At 30.9% G+C, this 26,751-nt stretch overlaps 1 long non-coding RNA gene across 1 annotated transcript in view; it reads right to left on the reverse strand.

Moving 5' to 3' along the window:
• Positions 1–231: 231 nt before the first annotated feature.
• LOC118186696 (uncharacterized) overlaps positions 232–26,751 on the reverse strand; it is a 60,753-nt gene continuing 34,233 nt past the window's right edge. Inside the window, exons 2-3 of the long non-coding RNA XR_015043840.1 lie at positions 3,918–3,992; positions 232–495 (exon numbers count right to left, since the gene is read on the reverse strand). This is a non-coding gene — a long non-coding RNA (uncharacterized LOC118186696). The remainder of the gene's footprint in view (positions 496–3,917; positions 3,993–26,751) is intronic.

Raw genomic sequence — 26,751 nt, forward strand, 5'->3', positions numbered from 1 at the left:
GGGAAAAACTGAAGATAATGAACTTTCACTTAATAGAAGATAATGAATTCACTTTGTATCCACTAAACATATTCTTTTTGGGATTGCCGAATATTTTTAACTTGTTGAAGTAAGCTCGGAACAGGCAAATATATCATCATATAATTTTACATTATTTCATTCTTTGAAATATAAGATTTTTCCCCCTTCTGCTTTTTTTAATTTTATGAATGACAATGAATAAATACATGCTTTCGTATACAAATTAAATTTATTTAAGGAAAATAAAATACAAGCAAGTTAATAAAAAGTACCAATACATTTTATATAAAATATTAGGGAAAGACATAGCACCACTAAGCTCTTCTAATTCATGCCTGTTGTTATGGCGGCTGAAAGGGCTGATCGTAACTTATTTTTATTTTTTCCATAAGAATGTTCTTCATGAAAGTATCTCATCTAAGACATCCAGCCTTAAATCCTTTTCCTTGGCTTTGTCATTAAAAGTAACCACACCTGTAATAATAAGAATAATAAATAAACATATCTGCTTGTTTGACTGTTCACTTAACTGTTTGATGTGTTTATGAGGTTGACATTTCTTGGTGTTATTTTTATTAGCATACCATCATGGAACATCTGGAAATTTCTTTGCTAGTTGTCATATATTTAGATGTTTTGACTGTTATCAAAGTCTGAAATTTTATGTGCATAAGGCAGAAAAAGTGAAAAAAAGTATGTATTTTTAGAGGATATTTTATGTGTACATTTTTAATTTTAAGCACTAAAATTCAGTGTTAAGTCTATAATTATATATCCAGTACTATGAAGACTTTGCATACCCCCTGTATTGTTCTTGATCCCCACCTACTCACTACTAATGATTTGTGCATTTACCCTTCTGTGTCAATAACCTTAAGACAATCATTTTATTTAGTCAGAAATTCCTTTGTACATTAAGAATGCCCTCTGCATGTACACAAATATTAATGTATTTGAAAATCTTGTCTCGTAATGGAATATTCGTCTATTGATAACTCGTTAGCGTAAATGCTGCTGTACAAGCAAATGTGTAAATAAGTTATAAAATTACAGTTTCAACATTTAAGTACCAAGAGTAGTTTTTTTTATAATGGTGGAGCAGTAGGTCATAACTCTACTGAGCATTTTTAATTTATTCCTATTTTTATTCTGGCAGCTGAACGGACTGGCTGTATTGGGCTTTTGTGTTTCGCCTTGTTAGAATTATAAGAAATTTTTGCAACAATTTCTGCTTAAAGTGTCCTAGTGAAGTTTGTTTGTTTCGAAAGGAGATGCATAATTTTTTATAGTTTTTGTAGGGCTTGCTTGGTATGATGCAAATTTTTACATCATGCTTCCTTTTACACAGTAGCAGATCTATCACAGCACATTCAACTACATAATGATCTTGCCCTAGAGTTGAAAATGTATAGATGAAATTATATATGATGACTAGATATGAAAATATCGCTTTTTAATAGTGAAGTAGTTAAATAAGCTGGGAATGAATCATACTTTGTTACAAAATGTGCTAAGGGAACACTCGTATCCAGAAAGATCCTACTAGCCATAAAGGAATTGGCTACTTTCCTGTATCAGTCGTGTTCCAAAATTCTTCTCGCATAAGTATCTGAAGGGAAAGCAGTGTTTTTCAAGACGGAAGGCTGGCATGTCAACAAAATTACATACAGCATCAGCAGAAGAAGCCACGTTATTTATAAGGGCATTCGCTGATTCATACCCCATGATCTCCGCATAATCCCATAATGAGAGAGTGAGTAGCTGTTTGCATAATGTCATTCCTAAGGTGGTGGTGTTTTTGGTCCTCAGGAGGCTGCAAGACTGCTATGAAGATCATATAATCTCCTCTAACTTTTATATAGTTAACTGCTTGACGAAGGATTTGACTTCAAGCTTGGATATCAACTGACATATGGCTCACAATGTGGAGAAAATGAAATGTGGCATTGTTCATCAGAAATTGCATGATAAGAAGGAAGAAGCGGATCATGATGCAACTGGTAACTGGATATAAGGCACTTCACTCGGGCTGCTAAATGAATACAAGCCACATGAAATTTATAATACAGACGAAACTGGACTGCGTTGCAGAACATTACCAGAATTAATACTGAATATTTAAAACTGAAACAGCATCTGGTTTAAGAAACTAAAGGACCCAACATTAAGAAGACAGCCGTGGTTATTGACAAAAGCAGAAAACCTCAATGTATGAAAGGAATTAAGAATTTACTTGTAACAGAAGATAGAGAAAGCATTATTTAACTAGTTAGTTAAATAATGCTTTCTCTATCTTCTGAGGTGTTGGCAACTGCTGCATTCTAATAAATGTAAAATATTCAATCTGTATGTTCCTTGTTAGCTTTTAGTATTCAAGTGTATTTGTACATGATCAAAATATGTTTATACACATTTAAGTTTATATAGTTTCGCCTGTTGTCTCTTTCCGTATAAAATGATATACAACTTTTCTTTCATAATCTGTATACTGTGGTTTCTGTGCAGTTGGTGAGAACATATGCTACAGCAGCTTTCTCATGCATAGTTAGACAAATTTATCCCGCCAGTACCTTAAGGGCTTCTGTAGAAGTGATGCGATAGCACGTACAGTAAACTTTCTTTTCACGGACTCAAGTCATTTCCATCTGTAATATTTGATCGAGTGTCCTGATTGATGCTTTGTAGCCTCATAGTACATTGGGATTTGGGGGCCAAATTTGCTCTGCTTAAGAAAAAAGAAACTTGTAACTTTTGTTCTTAGTTTTTGTTAATGCAATATGCTCATCCTTATTATTTTTGTTCCTGTAGCTACTTTACCAACATATACGAGGGCATTTCGAAAAGTAAAGATACACCGTACGCCAGAGGAAAAGAAAAGTTTTGGTGAGCAAGTTGGCAACACAGGTGTTAACCTTGAACCGTTAGCTTTCTCCTCGCGGTCGTTCGGCATTTCAACGTTGATTCTGGTTGGAGTAGGTCGTGTTTAAAATGGCTGCGCCGATTCAGAATCCAGCCAAATGCGAAGTGCGCTCTGTCATATATTTTCTTCATGCAAAAGGTCAGCGACCAGCGGATATTCACAAAGAAATTGTTTCTGTTTATGGGAACATTATGAATCGACAAAATGTAACGAAATGGTGTCGTCATTTCTCTGAGGGTAGGACCGATGTTCATGACGAACAAAGAACAGGTCGGCTATCTGTGATCTCTGATGCCCTTCTTCAGAGAACAGAGGAAGCAATTCGTTCGAATAGACGTCTCAAATTGAAAGAATTGCATCAGATCATACCGGAAGTATCAATGACAACTCTTTATGAAGTTGTGACTGTCAAGTTAGGGTACAGGAAATTGTGTGCGCGCTGGGTTCCAACAGGCGGCAACCTTCTATGACTGTGGGATACAAGAGCTTGTGCACCGACGTAACAAATGTTTGGATAAAATGTAAGGAAGAAAGAAAAAAAAAAGTTTCTGTTTCTAGAGCTTTGTTCTCTCATTCGCTAAATTCCAAGAGAGAATTTGATATTAACTGACATACGGCTCACAAAGCGGAGAAAATGAAATGTGGCATTGTTCATCAGAAATTGCATGATAAGAAGCAAGAAGCGGATCATGATGCAACTGGTAACTGAATATAAGACGCTTCACTCGGGCTGCTAAATGAATACAAGCTACATGAAATTCATAATACAGACGAAACTGGATTGCGTTGCAAAACATTACCAGAATTAACACTGAATATTTAAAACAAACAGCAACTGGTTTAAAAAACTAAAGGAATAAATTACTATGTAATTACGTGCAATATGGACCCAACATTAAGAAGACAGCCCTGATTATTGACAAAAAGCAGAAAACCTGTATGTATGAAAGGAATTAAGAATTTACTTGTAACTTACCATACACGTAGCAACAAGAACTCATGGGTGATACATAGTCTTTTTGCTGATGTTCTTTTAAAATGGGAGAGCGAACTGAAAAAATGAAAAAGAAGCTTTACTAATTAGATAACTGGGCAGCACACTCATTTCTGATCTCTTTTTGAAAAACATTAGTCCCTCTTCTTGCAAATACGAATTTGAACAGTCTACCTTTAATTTTAGCGTATTATACAAGCTTTCAAATGTCATTACAGAAAGGTGTTCAATAACTAATGAACATCGGATAATTGAGTTTTGTGGAAATGCAAGCACTTCTTCGATGAAGATAAGTAAGTCGACATCTCAGTTAGAGGTCATGCATATTTATAGTCAATGTTGAGGGTTAAAGTCAGTTAAATAACTCTTTTTGAAAATGTGTTTTTATATGTGGAAGAAGCCTCAGAGGAAATGCAAACTGCAGCTAATATTTAAGATATAAGTGAGGGAAGCTACGAAGCTTCATTTTTAGAATATGTGTTAAGGGGACTCATACATCTTAAAACCCACAAGATCTTCAAATATGTGACTGTTGCAAGAATTGTGATAACTTATTTATTTTAAAATCAATTACTTCCAAAGTTTTACAGCTGACTACATAATATAGCTGCTTTTTGAAATAGTCATCAGAAATTTTGTGTTGCCACAAATATTTTTATAATTTAATCCTTTTTGTGACAAAACTTTTCGTCATGTTTCCACCTCGCGCGCACAGTTTAAAACATGTTATTCCGTAATTTAATTCCATATTTAATATATAGCTTTCATAACATTTGGAAACTACTGTGAACCAAAAATTTTAAGAATTTCATGTTAAATTTTTATTCTATTTGGAGTTGAGTTTATAAAATGTATTTTATTAAAAAGTTTGTAATGTTTTCGTCCATAAATTTTTTTAATATTAAAATATTCATCAGATTTTAGGTTCACTTAGAAAATACTACCCATATAAAGAATTCCATCCAATTTCAAGTATGTACCATTAGCCATTTTTAAAATATCATGCGCGCAAGGTGGAAACATGGCGAAAAATTTTGTCTCAAAGCGGATTAAATAATAAAAATATTTGTGGCAACACAAACTTTCTGGTTACTAGTTTCCAAAGCAGCCATATTATGTAGTCAGCTGTAAAAAGTTAGAAGTAATTGTTTTTTAAATAAATGTAATATCTCAATTCTTGCAACAGTCACATATTCGAAGATCATAAGGGGTTTAAGGTGTATGAGACCCCTTAATTCACAATAATGTTGAGACAACGTGTATGAAAATTGATCAAGGAAGTGCTAAGAGGAGTGTAGAAACTGATAGCGATAGTAATATAGAAAAAAAAAGTGATGACATGCCATCATCAATCGAATCTAGAGGAGAAAATCCTAAAAAAAGTTCTTAAACTGAAAGCTGCTGATTAGAAAAGGTAACAGCAGTTTTATGAAATTGAAAATACAGTATGAAAAAACTCTTGTTGAAGAATATGAAACAAATACAGTTAGGCTACTTGTTTATAACAGATAAAATTTCATCAAAAAATAATTATAAAAATATTTTTATGAAAAATTTCAAAACGAATTTAAAAACTGCGTAAATAGTTTTCGTATTAATTTGGAATTATTATTTTTAGATTACTTAAGGAATCGGTTGTTAGTAATTGTTTTTATTTTGAATGTCTAAGAAACTGATATTACGGTTTGTGATACACAAATTGCCATATATGAAACTCAGACGGTTCGATCCGATCCGAACAATTATTGCTGGGGTAGCACGCGAAGCGCGCTGTTTCCAGCTCTTGAAGAGATGCCTGAAGGCACACGGCAGTAGTAAGTCTGACGTGGTATAGTTGTGAGGATGAGGCCATGGAGGTAGGAAGTAAGATAGGAAGGTAGGAAGCAAGATGCCGCAAGCCTAGGAATTAGGCTAGACAAGAAGACGCGCCGCAGACGGAGCAGTGCAAGGTAAAGCAATCACGAGTTATTATGTTGAGATACTGTGAAAGCATAAAACATGACATAACGAGTTTGTAAGAATACAAATTCTCAGAAGCATACGTTTGTTAATATAAAGTTACAGTGACAAAAACGCAATTAGTAAAATCAGATATAATTAAAGAAGTTTTGATAAAATAATGAGAAACGTATTCATAAATGCTATGTACAATATATACAACTATATACAGGAAGATTCTACTTCATGTAGGAGCGCCCACCAGCGGCCGAGCGGTAACGTCGCTGAACACTGGTAGTTCGGTCCGAGGTTCGAATCCCGCGAACGGGCTGGCTGCATGGGTGTTTTCGTGGTTTTCCCCATGTGTAACGTGTATATGAGCCAGTTTCCCTTAGAAAGTCCTCCACGAAGGCATCCGTCCTCTTAGGCAGATAGCCCTCGATGCTTTGCCGTAATTAAATAACCTAACCTAACCTAACCTTTATGCAGGAAAGTTCAGATCTCTGGCTAGGTGGGCTGCAAGCGGACGTAACTCTTTATCTTCAGGTAGTGGAATGTAATCAAATACTTTTACTTTTATCATGTGAGGGCATGTAATTGCTTTCTGGAAAAAGCTGGAGTTTAAACGATGAAGATGCTCTATGACAGTTTCAATTTTCAAATCCTTGTGTAATGAATGTCTTACTTGATACAAAATAATACACACTCGTGAAGGTGCGCAGCAGCTTGTTCTGTGTAATTTGTAATTCAGATATATCCCTGTCTCTAATTGATGCCCACGCAGGGAATGCATACGTGAAGATTGGCCGTGTAAGAGAGATGTATAAGTGCCGTTTTCTTCTAAAGTCCAGTTTAGAGTGCTCGTTAAGAAGTGGGTTAAGACTCTGAATGACTCCTAGTGTTTTTCCCCTGACATGAGTCAGGTGATCCTTCCAGAAAAATTTATCGTTAATCATAACGCCAAGGTAATTCGCCTTGCGTACTCTAGGAACTTCTGTGTCAAATAGCTTCAGCTTTTCTGTGATTTCAGTAGCAGAGTTTTTCTTTCTTAGGCGGTTAATAAACTAAAATGCTTTTGTAACGGAAGTGTGAATTTAATAAACAGTGGGTAATGCATAACGTGCGAAGCACAATGTATAGAAGGTCCCAAACTTATTTTTTTGTACATGTAGCCCTTCAAATCCGGTTCCTTTTACATTTTTGTACAAAGTAAAAAGGAAATATTGTAATCTCGAAAAGTTTCAGGCATCATATTTCAAAGAAAATATCCATTTTGATCGCTATCGAATGCAATTTAACGATGTTTTTGCGTGATATCTGTACGTAAGAACAGAATAAAAGACTCTTTTAACCCAAAAAATTATAAAACTGATTTAAAATGAATTCTGAAGAGAATTTTTCTGTCTGTACGTTCTGTAGAGTCTGTACTTTCGTACGTACGTATCTCGCATAAGTCAAAAAGATTACCCTCATAACTTTGAAATTTTGTACATGAGACTGCTATAATGTGTGCACCAATAGATGTGCACCTCGTATTTTGGTTGCAATCGGCCGCACCATGCGTATATAAATATATGTACGCTTGGTAAGCCTAATTATTTTTGCGAGATATATATATATCCACTCTGTTACCCGACTCATTGATGTCACTTTCTTTATTCTTATATGTTTGTAAGTTGTGCATTTTTTGCTTTAAAAATGATTGAATTATGTTGTTCTTGTCTCCCGCTTAAGGTTTTTATGCCTTTAGTAAATCTGCATGCAATATTTGTGGAGTTATCAATAATTTAAAAGTTGTTTAAGTGCAGGTAAGTCTAATTATTTTTGCGATGGCGGTCATGTTTATTTACATTTGGAACTTGGCAGAATAACGGATCTAGAGAAATCTTCGCAACAACAAAGATAACGCCTTCTTTTATTATTTCGGATTAAATCATGCTATTCTGGAATTTATTCGAGGAAATAAGTGTTTAAGATTTACTTCGCAATTTTTAATATAGATATCTTGAGTTTTATGTATTTTTGCCTTGGCAGGAAGTGAGAACTGAATGAATTAAATGAAAAGTACTGAATCATCTGTGAAAAACTGTTTCTTTTTCGTTTTGTTTTCTTAATTTCTTTTATACATCGTTTTAGATTTATTAGAGTGTTTGAATAGAACATGTGGCAACGACTGTATAATTCTTCAAATCAGAGCTTAATTTGCGCTGGAGCCCACCGGAGCCCAGCTCCGGTAATTCTTAGTTTTTGCGACATATACTAATTCTAGGCGGAGCGCATCGGAGCCCGGCTCTTTTTTTATGTAACTGAACAATAATTTCAGTAGAAATTTGGTATAGAAAATTTTAACTTTTAGCAATAATAAAATTATATAAGAAATTAAATTCGCTTATTAAATTTTATCTCTCTACATTTTATTTAATTTTACATACTTTAATCGTTAATGATTTTAATAAATAATAACAAATTAATTATGAATTAATTAAATGATAATTATAAATTAAATAATAATTAATATGTATTAATTATTAATATCAATCAAATAATAATTATTTAATTTGATACTCATTAACTATTTACTTTTCAATAGTTAATGAGTTAAAATTATCAATGATTTTAATAGTCATTTTATTTGTTTATTTACTCTTGTTACGCTTTCCTGATGGTCTTTCTACTTTTAGAAATTAAGCCTTGCTTCAAATGATATAAATTTTTTGCATTCTGAGTTATAATAAGATCCTCAGCCCCGCTCACGCTCACTACAATTTTCGCCAAAAGGTGGCGCCAGGTTTACTTCTCTTCTAGAGACTATGCACTAGGTGCAAAAAGTAAGTTCCATCCTACTGGATTCAACTCATCATTAAAGATACCCTATTTATAATATATTTGTAAAGGCCGCACTAGGCCGATTGCCTCTTAATTGCGCTACGACATAGACGACATAGTTATAATATGAACGAAATGTAATGCTGTTAAGTGAAGTTGGCGTCAGAGATTCGCTATGGTAAACAAATATAATGAATTTTAAAAAGTGCATTTATTCTATTGTGGTTTATGCGCTATCGACGAAGTAGATTTCATTCAATCCAATAAGTTTAAATGAAATTCAAGAATGCATATAATTTAATATTCCGTACAAGAAAGACATGTGGTGTACACATCAGAGTTTTTAAAATTTTTTTTTTATTAGCATTATAAAAGAAAGCAAATTATCAATAAATGTAAGTAAGAACTTGTGAAAAAAGTAATTTATCTGTTGTGTAAGGTGGTTTATTTTCCAAATTAAGCATTATTATTTATGATGTCAATACATTATTAGCTTTGTGCTTTTCCTTGCTGTTCATCATTTATTTACTCTAAATGATTTTGCTTTTTCTAAAACTGCTGAGTATAGACAATACAATATTTTGAGTTTTACAAATGACAATAAGACTTTGCAGAACGAAATTTTTGTTCCACAGGTACCTGGAAAATTTAAATTTGTGCTTTCTCTTAATATTGAACCCTTTTGTTTTGTCTTGTTTTGTTTTGTTTTCGGGAAGAAGAAACATTTAAAGAGAATTACTGACATCTAATTCAAAATTTAGAAATTTAAACTAAAATTACCTTTTTAACATGCATTAAAAAATCAACGAAGATCAAAATGAAGCATGATAAATAGAAAGAAGCGAATGAAAAAAAATTTAATATGTGATTAAAAAGAAAACCGGAAACCGTTATATTAGAAATAGTTGGAAGAACTTCATACATTCGCAAATATTTTCCTATTTTAAAATATTCCATACCATAAAATAATAATTCTCTAGAATAATTTATTATAAGCAGAATTTTTGGAAATAAAAATATTTTGTCACTTTGTCTCCGGGCCAAGTTCTTAAGCATGCGTAATTTTTTATTACTTAGCTCAATAAGCTATGTGAGTCTGAAGCAAATAATAAAATATTTACAGTAGTTAGAAAGTGTTTGGTTGAACGAACAATACTCCCATTAGAGTACCAGATAAGTTAATAATGGGAATTGATACTGCCACTATTAATTCTCTAGCAGTTAAGGGAAATAACCGGTTTTTATTCCAAGCGTTTTAACAACTGAAAGAAGACCATTTAAAAAAAATTCGCAAAAGAAATACTCTATATTCCTAAATTTGAATAATGCAAACATGTATGAATGTTATGCATACAAAGAGGAGACAACAGTATAGGAAAATAGCTGATGAATTTATAACATTTATAATTAAATATAAATTTCATGTACTTTTAATCAGTTCCTAAGAAAAAGTATTGTATCTATTATATGTTTAAACTACAGCAACAAGAGGCGTAATTTTCTGAATTCAAGAGGGCATTTTGTGAATAAAAAAGCTGCTAGTAAATAGTGTGGTTTAGATGTTAGTATACACTGAGAAATATACAAGGAGCATAAATCATATTGTAATACAAAAACTGTGCACATAATTACGCTTCTGATTATCAAAGTTCCTAGAAATAAACACACAACAAACCTGAAATTTGCATGAAAAAGCTAGGATATGTGAATGATTAGCATTTCACGATATGCGCATATTACTGCAAGCAAAAGTAATGACATCTCGAAGCAGTATAAAAAAGCAGATAGAAATGCTGATTTTTCATTCAAAAATAGTGTTTACTCTTTTTTTTTTTTTTTTGTTTTGTTTTGGTTGCCGTGTTACATCTTGTGTAAGAAGGAGGAATTCATATCAACATGTCTCAGAATTCGAATCGCTGGAGAATCATAGTTTACCAGTGATGGGGATTATCGTATCATCCGTATCGAATAATCGTATTATATCGTATTATCGCATTATATCGTATTATCGTAAAAGCTTCTGGCGTTGATTGAGATATAGTTATTGTTATGAGAATCTGCAATAGGTGGATCCAAGACAGCCATACATGGCGATATGCAAGATCTCAACGACATCACTCACCAAAGCCCGTGAGCATATTTCATAAGTGCACATTTGTATCGCCACCCAGGGAGGGGCTTCTAGAGCGGACCAATGGGGGATTCCAGTAATACTTCTGTCATTTCACATGACCTTTGCCGCGCTTTAAGCAAGATTATCGAAAATGTTTTGCCACGCAATTTCCTGTACAAAATAATTAAAGCATCGTGGATTTCTTGTGAAAATTTTCATTGCGAAGTTAGGTCAAATATATTCATAATTATCAATTATTCGTATTAAAAATTACGAAGTAAATCTTAAACACTTATTTCCTCGAAAAAATTCCAGAAAGAATTAAGCATGATTTAATTCGCAATAATAAATGAATGCGTTATCTTTGTTGTTGCGAAGCTAAGTTTCTCTAGATTGGCAACAAATCCACTAGTCTCCTGTTTCAAATGTAAACATCAATGGCCGCCATTAAAAAAAGGCTTAGCGGTACTTAGACAACTTTAAAATTGTTGATAATTCTAAAAATATTGCATACAGATTTACTAAAGGCATAAAAACTTAACCGGAAGATTAAAACAACATAATACAATCATTTTTAAAGCAAAAAATGTACAATTTATAAACATATAAGAGTAAAGAAACTGAGATCACTGAGCCGGGTAACAGAGTGGATATATATATATAAATATATTTATATACGTTTGGTGCGGCCGATTGCAACCAAAATACGGGGTGCACATCTACATGTTATAGCAGTCCTATATACAAAATTTCAACGTTCCGACGCTACTCGTTTTTGAGTTATGCGAGATACGTACGTACGCACGTACGTACATACGTTCGTACAGACGCCACGAAAAATTCTCTCTAGAATTAATTTTAAAGCAGTTTTATAATTTTTTTGAAGGAAAAGAGTATTTTATTCCGTCCTTACGTACAGATATCACGCAAAAACATCGTTAAATTGCATTCGATAGCGGTCAAAATGGATATTTTCGTTGAAATATGCTGCCTGAAACTTTTCGCGATTACAATACTTCCTTTTTACTTCGTACAAGGAAGTAAAGAGTAAACCCATTTATCTCGCTATTCCCAATAAATGGATTAGCTGTGATTTCATTTTGTCCAAATAGTACTCTTCTTTTATATTTAACTGTTCTATATTGTACATTTATTTACTTAACAGAAGGGATCTGTGTAATAATTTTCTACTTTGCTGTTAGAGCACCTTAACTTTTCAGATTAATGCGTCAATAATCACATCACTAACTTTCAGAATTTTCTGTGACGCCATTCAAACGGACAATTAATGTCATCGAACTTTCTTGGAATTTTTAGCGTAAGGGCCTGAAGAAGTAATTTTATATAATAACTTTTTCATAAATTAATATGCCTATATTTAATTAAGTTATTACATTATATAACTAAGTTATAACATTTTTAAATAAATACATACAATTTAGTGCTGGGCACAGTGTGTCATGATAACTTTGACAATGCGTTCTTTAAAAAGAAAGAAATAATTCGGGAAATCTACCAAAGGTGTACTCAGTCAAATCACGATTCAGTCAGTCCATCCATATCAAATCACTTGAATCTTATTGTTAAATATGCTAATGGGAAGAAGGAACGATTATAAAAACACGTGTAACTCTTTTCGTATGAAGTAAATGTTACTTGACATAACACATCAATGAACTTATAAACTTCAATTTAATATACTTGAAGTCTCGTCCCGTTCAGGTTTCACTGTTTTAGAGGACAATTGTCTTAAAAGTGAATTCCTGAAACATTCTTTCAAGTCGCTGTAACAGTTCTTTACAACTTCTTAAATGGTCTCAAGATGTCATCCTTTAAAACGAAATTCCACTTTAGAGAAGCAAAGGTACTCTATAGGTGCCAAGTCTGAAAAGTAAGGAGCATGATTAAGTCGTACTTTCTTTACTAATAAGCTCTTGCGACCTTTCCAATGGGATATGGAAACGTTCTTGCCTCTCGCTATTTGGATATTAAATTCATGAGATAGATAGCAGCTGCATAAAAATAGATTTCAAGTTTTTTTTTTTTTTCGTAAAAGGATAACATTTTTAAAATAGCAAGTAAGAAGATATGTTAATAACTTTTATCGCTAATTTTCGTTTGGCAGCTTCGCTGAGAATGATTGAAAAAATTCAGTTGTAATATTCTGTAGATGAATTGTGAATTAATTACATTTAACTGTAAATTCGTGACCTGAAAATTAAATTTTACATCTAATATTGACATTAATTAAATTTTACATCTATACTGACATTAATTAAATTTTACATCTAATATTGACATTAATTAAATTTTACATCTATATTGACATTAATTAAATTTTACATCTATATTGACATTAATTAAATTTTACATCTAATATTGACATTAATTAAATTTTACATCTAATATTGACATTAATTAAATTTTACATCTAATATTGACATTAATTAAATTTTACATCTATATTGACATCATTAAATTTTACATCTATATTGACATTAATTAAATTTTACATCTAATATTGACATTAATTAAATTTTATATCTATATTGACATTAATTGTATTTTACATCTATATTGACATTAATTATATTTTACATCTAATATTGACATTAATTAAATTTTACATCTAATATTGACATTAATTAAATTTTACATCTAATATTGACATTAATTAAATTTTAATCTATATTGACATTAATTAAATTTTACATCTAATATTGACATTAATTAAATTTTACATCTATATTGACATTAATTATATTTTTACATCTAATATTGACATTAATTAAATTTTACATCTAATATTGAAATTAATTAAATTTTACATCTATATTGACATTAATTAAATTTTACATCTATATTGACATTAATTAAATTTTACATCTAATATTGACATTAATTAAATTTTACATCTATATTGACATTAATTAAATTTTACATCTATATTGACATTAATTAAATTTTACATCTATATTGACATTAATTAAATTTTACATCTAATATTGACATTAATTAAATTTTACATCTAATATTGACATTAATTAAATTTTACATCTAATATTGACATTAATTAAATTTTACATCTATATTGACATTAATTAAATTTTACATCTAATATTGACATTAATTAAATTTTACATCTATAATGACATTAATTAAATTTTACATTTAATATTGACATTAATTAAATTTTACATCTAATATTGACATTAATTAAATTTTACATCTATATTGACATTAATTAAATTTTACATCTAATATTGACATTAATTAAATTTTACATCTAATATTGACATTAATTAAATTTTACATCTAATATTGACATTAATTAAATTTTACATCTATATTGACATTAATTAAATTTTACATCTAATATTAACATTAATTAAATTTTACATCTATATTGACATTAATTAAATTTTACATCTAATATTGACATTAATTAAATTTTACATCTAATATTGACATTAATTAAATTTTACATCTAATATTGACATTAATTAAATTTTACATCTAATATTGACATTAATTAAATTTTACATCTAATATTGACATTAATTGTATTTTTACATCTAATATTGACATTAATTATATTTTTACATCTAATATTGACATTAATTAAATTTTACATCTAATATTGAAATTAATTAAATTTTACATCTATATTGACATTAATTAAATTTTACATCTATATTGACATTAATTAAATTTTACATCTAATATTGACATTAATTAAATTTTACATCTATATTGACATTAATTAAATTTTACATCTATATTGACATTAATTAAATTTTACATCTAATATTGACATTAATTAAATTTTACATCTATATTGACATTAATTAAATTTTACATCTAATATTGACATTAATTAAATTTTACATCTAATATTGACATTAATTAAATTTTACATCTATATTGACATTAATTAAATTTTACATCTAATATTGACATTAATTAAATTTTACATCTAATATTGACATTAATTAAATTTTACATCTAATATTGACATTAATTAAATTTTACATCTAATATTGACATTAATTAAATTTTACATCTAATATTGACATTAATTAAATTTTACATCTATATTGACATTAATTAAATTTTACATCTAATATTGACATTAATTAAATTTTACATCTAATATTGACATTAATTAAATTTTACATCTATATTGACATTAATTAAATTTTACATCTAATATTGACATTAATTAAATTTTACATCTATATTGACATTAATTAAATTTTTACATCTAATATTGACATTAATTATATTTTTACATCTAATATTGACATTAATTAAATTTTACATCTAATATTGACATTAATTAAATTTTACATCTATATTGACATTAATTAAATTTTACATCTATATTGACATTAATTAAATTTTACATCTATATTGACATTAATTAAATTTTACATCTAATATTGACATTAATTAAATTTTACATCTAATATTGACATTAATTAAATTTTACATCTAATATTGACATTAATTAAATTTTACATCTATATTGACATTAATTAAATTTTACATCTAATATTGACATTAATTAAATTTTACATCTATATTGACATTAATTAAATTTTACATCTAATATTGACATTAATTATATTTTTACATCTAATATTGACATTAATTAAATTTTACATCTAATATTGACATTAATTAAATTTTACATCTATATTGACATTAATTGTATTTTTACATCTAATATTGACATTAATTATATTTTTACGTCTAATATTGACATTAATTAAATTTTACATCTAATATTGACATTAATTAAATTTTACATCTATATTGACATTAATTAAATTTTACGTCTAATATTGACATTAATTAAATTTTACATCTATATTGACATTAATTATATTTTTACATCTAATATTGACATTAATTAAATTTTACATCTAATATTGACAATCACTACATTTTTTCTATTGCCTATAACTTTAATATTCAGAAAGTACATTTATATAGTGAGTATATACGATTTCCTTTATACTGTAACGTATACAGGAAATCGTATATACTAACTATATTATTAACTATTCTTATACTGTAACGTATTTGCGTTGCTACGATACCAACATAATTCCTCTAAGAAATGTAAATTACAGACGATTATCCGCAGACGATGCAAGCGCTTAAAAATGTTTTTCAGTTATTCTGTAAGTTTTCACTAATAAAGTTGGTTGTTCGTTCAAAAATGACGAGATTTCTTTAGCCTTCATTACAGATGTATACAAGAATAAATATCTGGTGGTAGTCGCGGGGATCTAGGAATAAATAGAAGGGCTAGGTCATTCCTTTGTTCGACTCCTCGCAGACGGGAGCCTCATGGAGGGGGTTAACTGGAAGTAATCTGATGTGTCTGTGTTGCACCTGCTTTGATTTCGCGCGTTTAAAACTGTAGTATCATTCAGTTGCCATACAATTTCTGGAGGTCGCATATCCCAAATTAATTTTAATCATACATATTTGTTTTCTAATAATGCAAATATTTAATAATTTGTGTGTGTGTGTATATATATATAGTTTTAGTCAGTTTTCCTTTTAAATTCTATATTTAAAGTATCCTTTATGTAATATGGCTTCTTGTGCTGTAGCAACGTGCCGTAACACTTATAGAAATACGAAAGGAAGAGATATTGTATTTCATGCTTTGCCAAAGGACAATTTGCTTTTGTCGAAAGAATGGATACATAAATGTCGAAGACAGGATTCTATTAATGTGAAAAACGCAAGAATTTGCGGCGAAACTTTTCTGTGCAGTGATTATGAAGATGACATTAGAAATCACGTGCTTGGATTGCTGTAAAAGAAACTATTGAAATGCAATAATACTATGCCGAAAGTTTGTGTGTGTGATTATGACAAAGCCTCGAGGGCTATTTGCCTAAGGGGAGGGATGCCTTCGTGGAGGACTTTCTAAGGGAAAACTGGCTCGTATACACGTTACACATGGGGAAAACCACGAAAATGCCCATGCAGCCAGCCAGTTCGCGGGATTCGAACTTCGGACCGAACTACCAGTGTTCAGCGACTTTACCGCGCGGCCGCTGGTGGGCTCTGTGCCAAAAAGTAAATTTATCGTGTGCAGTAAACGAAATAACACCAAGAAATCGGAGACATTTGAAAAAGAAAAACTAATGCAGAGTGCTTTTGAAAGAATACACGAATTAAGCCCAAAGAAAAATTTATTTTGGGGCCGAGAGCGAAATTGGAGCTGAGAATAATAAATCAAATGTGAATGATTTTGGAATAAAATTCACAAGTGACAATGCCCTAAGTGACAATATCCCTGAATGACCTGATGTCAAGTGTCAGGTGTAATGACCTGATGTAAAGTGTAAAGATAAACAAGAACGTATTGATAATTTGAAGAACAAAATAATATCCTTAGAAAAACTGTAATAAAATATTGAAAAATAGAGAAAAGAAAAATTTTAGAATGTTTGCTCAGCGACAAAGAAGGTGGACGAAATCTAGAAAGAAATTTGTATCGGAAATTCAGAAATTAAAATCCCAAACAGAGAAATTTAGGAAAAAACAGCACAGATCGGAGAATTTGGAAAAACGTCTAAAGCATATTTTTACAAAGACGCAAATTAACGCATTGCTAGAAAAAAGGAAAAAATCAGGTGGACTAGTGAAGATATTTCACTTTGCATTGTCATAAGAGCTCTGTACAATACGTTTCTTAAATAGAAATGCATATGTTTGTTAACAAAGAAAAGCAACCCAAGAGGCAAAAAGGTGGATTGCTTCGAATGTGGTAGCCAATAAATAATATTTCAACAATTTGCAGTTGCATTGCGACTGTACAAGTAAGCATACATAATATGTTTTGATTTGAAATATTTCTAGATCACATTTTAGAAGTTAATGGCGTAAAGCATATTTCGAATGAGAACTAATTTTGTTAAGTTATCATTAAAGTTATTTTTATTGTATCCTCTGTTATTATTGATTCGATTTTGTGCTAGCTTAGCATTCTAGATAATATATATATAAAGTATAATATTAAAGTATTGGCATAAGAAAACCTGCCTCCTTAACCCCCACTTTTGAAAAATTAAATAATTTTTTTAGGTACTGTGAGTAAAGTTGTTTTGTCTAAATTAAGATAACAATCTTAATACATTTATTTAAATCTAATATTGATGTAAGCCTAAATTACAAAATTATTAAAAAAATATATATGTTATTATATTGAATCGGGAGAAAAATATGCCAATGTAAAATTTACAATTAGGCTGAAACTCAAACTTAAATTAGCAGAAATTTTGATTAGCCAATTTAAGGTTGCTTTTTGATTAATTTTAAATAGCTGTTATTATAGTTATTTTAGAAGCAGTAGTACAGTTCTCTTAGTTAACATGCAGATAAAAGAATGATTAGAAATAAAGGCATTTAAAGAAAAAAAACTCTGCAAATTAAAAAAATGGAACTATATGCTAAGAGAAACGCATTTTATCTATTATTTTAAAATTGAGTAAGTACTATTAATTTTTTTAATATTCAGTGTAAAATGCATACTGCAGTAACATTGTCTCTTCTAAATTATAGCTATCTTTTACACACAGCTCATTTTAAACGCTGGTTCTTCAAATTTAAAACTCTAATTTCTATGTTGTCAGTTGCATCTCCGCGCTCAGTGTCATCATGGCTACGTCATCACTCCCCACTGCCTGTTTCAGGAGAAAAAGCTCTATGAGCTAGCCCTTCTCTTTTAAGTCCTGGCTGGGATCTAAAGCTGAAACTAGTGTTTATTTAAAAACAAAAGAAAATACTGTACTTCTGAGTATAAGTTTTAATGAATACCGTGTCATTTTGCATGAAAATGTTGCATCTTATTATTCAATTCAACTAATAGAACGATTTTCTAAGTTTAAGCTTTTGGATTAAAGCGTCAAAATATTTAATGTTCTTTTAAAATTTGAGCTTTTGTATTAGAGTGGCAAATTTATTACGTTAATATTAGAATATTTTTATTGTAAAATTTGAGCTCTTGTATTAGGGTGGCAAATTTATTAGATTAATATTATAATATTTCTATTATAAAAATTGAACTCTTGTATTAGAGTCGAAAATTTACACTCATGTCGATAAATTAAGGATAATTCGGAGTCACGCGGAAATCGAACTCTAAAATAAATATATCACCTGTAAAATCACTACACACATCTTCAAGAATCATATGCAAATTTCAGGAAGTAACCAGATGACACCGATGGGTACGTCAGAATGACGAGAGTGTAAGAGAGTGATATATAAGGAATACAGGCAAAGAAGTAAAATTGTTCGCAGGCGCTTTATAAGCATTTCTCTGCAATAACCGAATAGTTATGACACAAAGGACACATTTGGATGATTTTTTACGTTTTATTATCGGCCGTCTGGAATGTGGGCGTACCCAAATGAAAGTATCAGACGAACTTGGAATTGCCCAGATTGTTACCTCCAGGCTTTGGCAACGATTCCAAGATGATGATAATGTGAGTAGACGTTACAGCACAGGTCGCCCCAGAGTTACAACGCCGAATGAGGACCGGTATTTGGCAGTTACTGCCAAAAGAAACAGGCGGAGCACAGCCTCAGACCTGTCTCGTCAGCTCTCTTCAGTTACTGGTACGACAATTTCAAGCCGGACCGTGTACAGACGCTTAGGGCAGATTGGTCTATATGCTCGTAGACCTTTCAGATGCGTTCCACTTGCTGCAACTCACTGTCGCCTGCGGTTAACCTGGAGTAGAGAGCATGCATTGTGGACACCGCAACAGTGGGCTTCTGTGATGTTTTCTGACGAGTCCAGGTTTAGCTTGCAGTCTGATTCTCGCCGGACTTTCATATGGAGAGCTCCAGGTATCCGTTACCACCATCATTGAACGACACCGTTACAATGGTGCAGGAGTGCTCGTTTGGGGTGGAATTATTCTGGGTTCCAGAACTGACCTGCATGTTCAAATTGGAACCATGACAAGCCAAATCTATCGGGACGTCATTCTGGAACAACATGTACGTTTGTTTTGGGGCGCCATGGGCGCACAGTTTGTGTTTATGGATGACAATGCCCGTCCTCACCGTGCAAACATCGTAAGCGAATACCTTCAATCGGAGGATATCACTCATATGTACCGGCCAGCATTCTCACCGGACTTGAATCCAGTAGAGCACGTGTGGGATATGTTTGGCCGACGAGTTGCAGCCCGTCAACCTCCTCTTACATGTCTACCGGAACTTCGGAGAGCATTGCTTTTTGAGTGGTGTAATATCCCCCAAGATCAGATCGATAATTTGATACTCAACATGCCTAGGCGTTGTACGGACTGTATTGCATCGTGTGGGAGACATACAATGTATTAACAATCAAACCAACCATGTAATATTGGTTTTTTGTAAATAGGTTTTTTTTTGTAATTTGCTCCAGAGAGAAATAATTGCTAATTTTTTTAATAATATCAAACATAAAGCATCTTTTTTTGCTTTTTACCTTTTGTTTAATAAATAAGCTTTACAAATAAGTCAAATTTGTTTTGCTTCTAACTCTTCCTTTGCCTGATTTTGCATTATCCTTAATTTATGTACATGAGTGTATTACGTTAATATTACATTTTATATGTTTATTTAAAATGCTTCTTTGAAAGCAGATTTGGTCAGGTATTTAATTGTATTTGTTACAGATATGCTTGAACATCTTTCTCTTGTAAAAAAAAAATATATATATATATATATATTATGTATTTAAACTACAAATTTTTCTTGAAAGTTCCATCAGTTTGAAAGAAAAAACTTTTCTTCGAAAAGTTCCCCGTGAGGGAAGGAATTTAAGACTGTAACGTATTTGCTTTGCTACGCTGCCAACATAATTCCACTAAGAAATGTATAAATTACCGCAGAAAATTTGTAAATTATCCGAAAAGAATAATCGCAGACGATGCGCGCGCTTAAAAATGTTTTTCAGTTATTCTGTAAGTTTTGATTAATAAAGTTGGTGTTCTTTCAAAAATGGCGAGATTTCTTTAAACTTCATTACAATACTTAGTTACAATAATACCTATTATTAGTTATACTTACACTTATACAGTACCTATTATTAGTTATATTTACACTTATACAGTTATACAGTAATATATACTTAGCTAATTTTCTGAAGGAAATGAATGCTTTATGAAATGTAAAAGGAAATTTTATCAAAATATTAAATTGGTTCAGAGAGTACAACCTATTTAATATTTTCAGTACTGATCGAGGTATTTTATTAAATCAAAGTGCTATGGAAGGATGCATTAGTATTTTCATGTCTGTCAAGAGAAGAGCAATAAAGAACTAGTTGTCAGAACTGAAAGTTCATATTTTCCAAATATAAGAAATATTTGGCGATTTCACAGTCACAAACGCCATATTAAAATGGGATTACTGAATACAGTATTGATTTGTTTGATATCATAAATTTAAATTTCACAGAATCCAAGACACATTATAACTTGGATGAAATATGCTAAATTACAGAAAACACTTAGTTTTATGGTGATCATGAAGCTGAAGTGATCTAGCACTTAGGGAATCAGTGAAGAAGAGGCATTATGAATTCTGTATTTTTTAAATGAATAAGTGTTCTTTAAATGACTGTGAAATGGGAAAGTGTTAGCCTTTGGATACACATTAATATGTTTCCTGCAAATTTCGTAATTTATATATTTACGTTTTTTTCGGAAGAAGTTTGATGGGAAGCGATGAATTAAAATATGGAAGTTTCTTATCCAGTATTTTAGGGAGTAGCTTTCGCATCCTCTTCCGGATAAACCAATCAGAATTCGTCTCTTGAAATTCAACAAATCAGAGCTCAAATCAATGAAGCCGCAGTTGACGTCATCACTGCGTCACAACTGCGGCTGTGACGTCACCGCGCAGTTCTGCAAATCCTAACTAGAAAAACTGACATTCCTAAAAGTTCAAAAGTCATTTAAACTTATGTAATTGTGAAGTCATAAACCTTCTTTCCTATCATTATTGTTGTTACTCTTATTTTACGAGCGAGTTTAAAAAAGTCTTCATACGAGATGTGAAACCGGAAATACAGTTTTTCTCCTCCTAAGATGCCGTTTTTTGATTTATCCTGAAAACGAAAATAAATAACCTGCCGCTTTATTTATAATGCGAAAACATCCTTAGATGAGATTAGGTGATTAACTCATTCAAGTGAACAAACTATAAAAGCCTTTTTTGGGTCTACAGAAAAGAATACAAATTTCTTTCTTTTTTGTGCATTACATTGCCTTAGCAATTTAAAAAAGAAATATTGGCGAAAGCAGGATATTAACATAATATAATTTTGAAAAGCTTATGCGGTGTTCTTGTGTGTACCAATGTGAGAGAGAAAGATACGTTATAACCGTATCTGAAAATTTTACTATTACGTACTAAATATTGAACAAGCATCGAACGAATCATTCATATATTTTGGAATTCTTTGACTAAAAGTAAAGGATTTTTTGATCAAAAGTCTGAGCAGATAAATAAATATGTAAAATGAAAGGCAGTCCGGACATATGACATTAAATACAGAAAGAGCATGTGATTTCATGTTTTGACAAATATTAATATTCCGCTAAAGTTATAATGAGCTGCATATATGCAGAACATAGTTTTATCGTTTCATTAATTTTCATGAATTCAGCTTCATAATTAGGGAAGTGCACTAAATTACTATAACTAGAATGCAAAGTCATGAAACTTTATCATTTATTTCTCTTATTTATTTACATAGCTTTGGTGCTGCTCTTTATGCGTTTTGCACGGGGTGGTATGTATTAATTTAATCTTGGGTTATTTAACTTGCATCACATGCACTAAGATTCATGGCTTAGACATGGTATTTATTGCATTCTTATTACTTGTTAATTTTAATTCAATTTTTCTTTGTTTCTGTTTTTCATTTTTTGACTTTTTATTTTGCTCTTTTGTGAAAAGTCTTTGCATAAAACATTTTCAGCACCATCTTTTGCCATTTAAGTATATAAATGTCGTCCGATTTTTATTTACAACAGCTTTAAAAGTGCTTTTAAAAACGTTATAATCATATTATTTTAATTTCGTTTTTTTTTTTTTCAAGAAAATCTTTTACATACTATCTCCAAGGAACAGAAATTCAATTAAAACTATGAAAAATTTTTTAAAAATTGTTAGTCAGAATTTTAATTAGATTTTTAAATCAATATTTTCTAAACTTCTATTGCTTTAGAAACATAAAACTCAGTAAAGAAAAATCCTTAATTGCAAAAAAAGCATAATAAAAAGTAAAAATTTTAAGCATTGAAAAATCAAGCATTGTCATTGATCGCAGATTAATTGATTTATAAAGGGGATAAAAAATCCACTATCAATTAACAGCAATTAAATATAGTGAGAGTATTTCATCTTTCTCCCAAGTAAGCGTAAAATTATATTTCTGCTAGAGCCAAATCATAAGTTACGAATAATACTCAATCAAAATAAAGTCATTAATCCATTTAAGCCAAAAGAATATAAAAAAATTAATTAATCTTTTAAGCTTATCACTAAGAACGCAAACTAAACTGGAAACAACTAAAAGGGAATGCTTACTTTAGAAGATATATCCGTCTACACTCTCAATTTAAAAAAATACAAAGGTAAAAACAAAAGTAATACATGTTTTTAACATTTAAAGTAATTCAAAATCAAAGAGACAGCAAAAACAAAACACAAAAGAAATTTTTTTTACTTCATAACTGATTTTAAGATGCGCATACAGCTGCAATTAAGACAGTGTTATATAAATAACAATTTATTATATAGGTTAAAAAGAAGTACATTATGATGTAAATTTCATTTACACAAAGCTGGTTGACAGTGTGTAAAATGTGTAAACACAAAAATAACAGCATTATTAATATGTAAACATGCAAACAAAAGTAAAGTACTTAATATATTGGATGAAATTACAAGGACATTGTAAATGTGTGAATTCTGAATAAATACCAATATCATAACTTCATTATCCGTTAACTTTGCTCATTTTTATTTTCATACTGCTTTTGTCTTTGGATTTAAACTAACAGCAAATCTTTGGATGTTCTGGGTTTGTAGTTATTGGATATTGATATTTAATTCATCAGTAATAATATATATAATATATATATATATATATATATATATATATATATATATATATATATATATATATATATATATATATATATATATATAATTGAAGAAAGGAGAACAAACTAAAAAAGGCCTGTGCGGTCAAGAATTTTGCTCATTGAGCTGCAAAATTAGAAAACAAGATAAAAAGCAAATTCTTCATGCTATTGCTTGAAAGCAAATGTGATACTGTGATTCCCGTGTATATTTGTTTTAACACCATGTAAAAATAAATTGCATTTAAAAAAGTTTAAATACAAGAAGTATGAAATTCTTAACAAAAAAACTGACAAATAAAAAGTGAATGTGAAACTCAAATCAAATTTGAATGTTAAAAAAAATGTTGATTAAAGTTTAAACAATCTTAAAAAACATTTTAAAATAAACACAAAAATTATTTAAAACACTAGCAAAAGTACTAAGAAGAGGTAAATGGTAAATTAACCTAATTCGAATCTCATTAGGGACAGTCGTGGTACGAGTCCCGGCTAGGGCATTGCTCATTTTTCATCTTTCCCTGCTTCAAAATAACCTAATGTCTTTACAATGGCGCCGAACTAAAAATGGTGGTGGATGATGATTCTCCACCACCAGGATTTGGCGATTGGGTTCCCTAAATCCCCAGTCGCCCTTTAAAAGGGGAAGTGCATAAGGGTTCGGAATTCCTTTTCTTTAACAATCTAAGGCTATCACAATAAATGTGCAAGAAACGCACATTAATATGCCAAAAAAATCAATCAGAAGACGGGTATGAATACTTAATTTTCACGTCTTTTGATAAGAATTGAAAGAAACTGCTGCAGACTAGCTTCTGCTCGCAAAGAAACGTGTTTACTTGATTTCATTACAATAAACTATATAAAAGCTTATTTATATGAGGTGTGCGAAATAAGAACATAAGAGTTATTTACTTTAGGGCGATTCTTTCAAGAACGACTTTCTAAAATTACTAATGAGAATTTAACCTTCACGGAGTTAACAATATTACCTTATACAAAATGTCACGCTGTAGAGACATTAGGATATTTTGGAAGCAAAAGACGTGAATAATGAGTAATGTGGGAGCATATTTCAACGAAAATATCCATTTTGACTGCTATCGAATGCAATTCAACGATGTTTTTGCGTGACATCTGAACGAAAGGACAGAATAAAAGACCCTTTTCCTCCAAAAAAATTATAAAACTGCTTTAAAATGAATTTTGAAGAGAATTTTTCGTTGCGTCTGTACGTACGTATCTCGCATAACTCAAAAGCGAGTAGCCTCATAACGTTGAAATTTTGTATATAGGACTGCTATAACGGTATCCGGACATAATCCCGTCAGCCGAAATCCCGACAAGCCAGAATCCCGACAAGCTAAAATCCCGACAGGGTCGAAATCCCGACAAACCAAAATCCCGACAGGGTCGAAATCCCGACAAGCTAAAATCCCGACAGGGTCGAAATCCCGACTGTCCAATATCCCGACAGGGTCAAAATACCGACACGGGCGAAATCCCAATAAGGCCTAATGACCCCTTAACATACTTCCACAGCTGGAACTAGTATATGCTTTGATGACTAGCAAACCTGAAGAAAATTACAAAAGATTATTCCAAGATTTAATTGATTTCCCTGAAGAAAATAATATTGAACTGAGGCCATCTAGAATCATTAGTGATCTAGAAAAGGCAGCTATAAATGTTCCGCGCACTCAAAATGCTGTCGAGGATTGGCACAGAAGATGGGACACCTTAATTGGACGGGACCATGTCGGCGTTTATAACATCATAGAAGAATTTCAAAAAGAACAGGAGCATGTGGAATACCAAGTTGAATGCATTCTTCGCGGAGAATAACAACCAAAACGTAGGAAGGTAGATGATGACAGAGAAAGGAGAATTATGACTGTTGTGGACGATCGTGATAATCGACCTGTGATGGAATATCTTCGTGCTATCGCTCACAATGTGTCACTGTAAATATGTCGTTTGCATGTGTAAGTTTTCTTTTTCTTAATAAAAAGAATCTTATAAATCTTCATTTCAAATTTTAACGGTCATTTCAATTTGTTAAAAATTATTTTAAGTAATGACATAATTTTTATGATTTTTTGATTTAAACTTTTAATTAGTAATATGTAATAGTTAGTTAAAAATTGTATTTTATTAAGCTAAATTGAGTGTTTATATTTAGATATTAACTAGTCGGGATTTTCGACAGTCGGGATTTTGACCCTGTCGGGATTCTGGACACTCGGGATTCTGACCCTGGATTCTGGCTTTTCGGGATTTCGGCTGTCGGGATTATGACCCAGACCCCTGCTATAACATGTAGATGTGCACCTCGTATTTTGGTTGCAATCGGCCGCACCAAACGTATATATATATATATATATATATATACTACTCTGTTACTCGGTTCAGTGATCTCAGTTTCTTTACTCTTATATGTTTCTAAATTGTACATTTTTTGCTTTAAAAATGATTGAATTATGTTGTTTTTATCTTCCGGTTAAGGTTTTTATCCCTTTCGTAATTCTGAAAGCAATATTTGTACAATTATCAACAATTTAAAAGCTGTTTAAGTGCGGTTAAGTTTTAAATAACATGGCGGACATATTTGTTTACATTTGAAACAGCAGAATTGTAGATTTGTTGCCAATCTAGAGAGACTAAGCTACGAAGCAACAAAGGTAACGCCTTCATTTATTATTTAAATCATGCTTAATCTTTTCTGGAATTTTTTCGAGGAAATAAGCGTTTAAGA

Source organism: Stegodyphus dumicola, chromosome 11, assembly GCF_044657685.1.
Source record: "Stegodyphus dumicola isolate Sdum_Otavi_A_Nest chromosome 11, ASM4465768v1".
Classification (NCBI taxonomy): Eukaryota; Metazoa; Arthropoda; class Arachnida; order Araneae; family Eresidae; genus Stegodyphus; species Stegodyphus dumicola.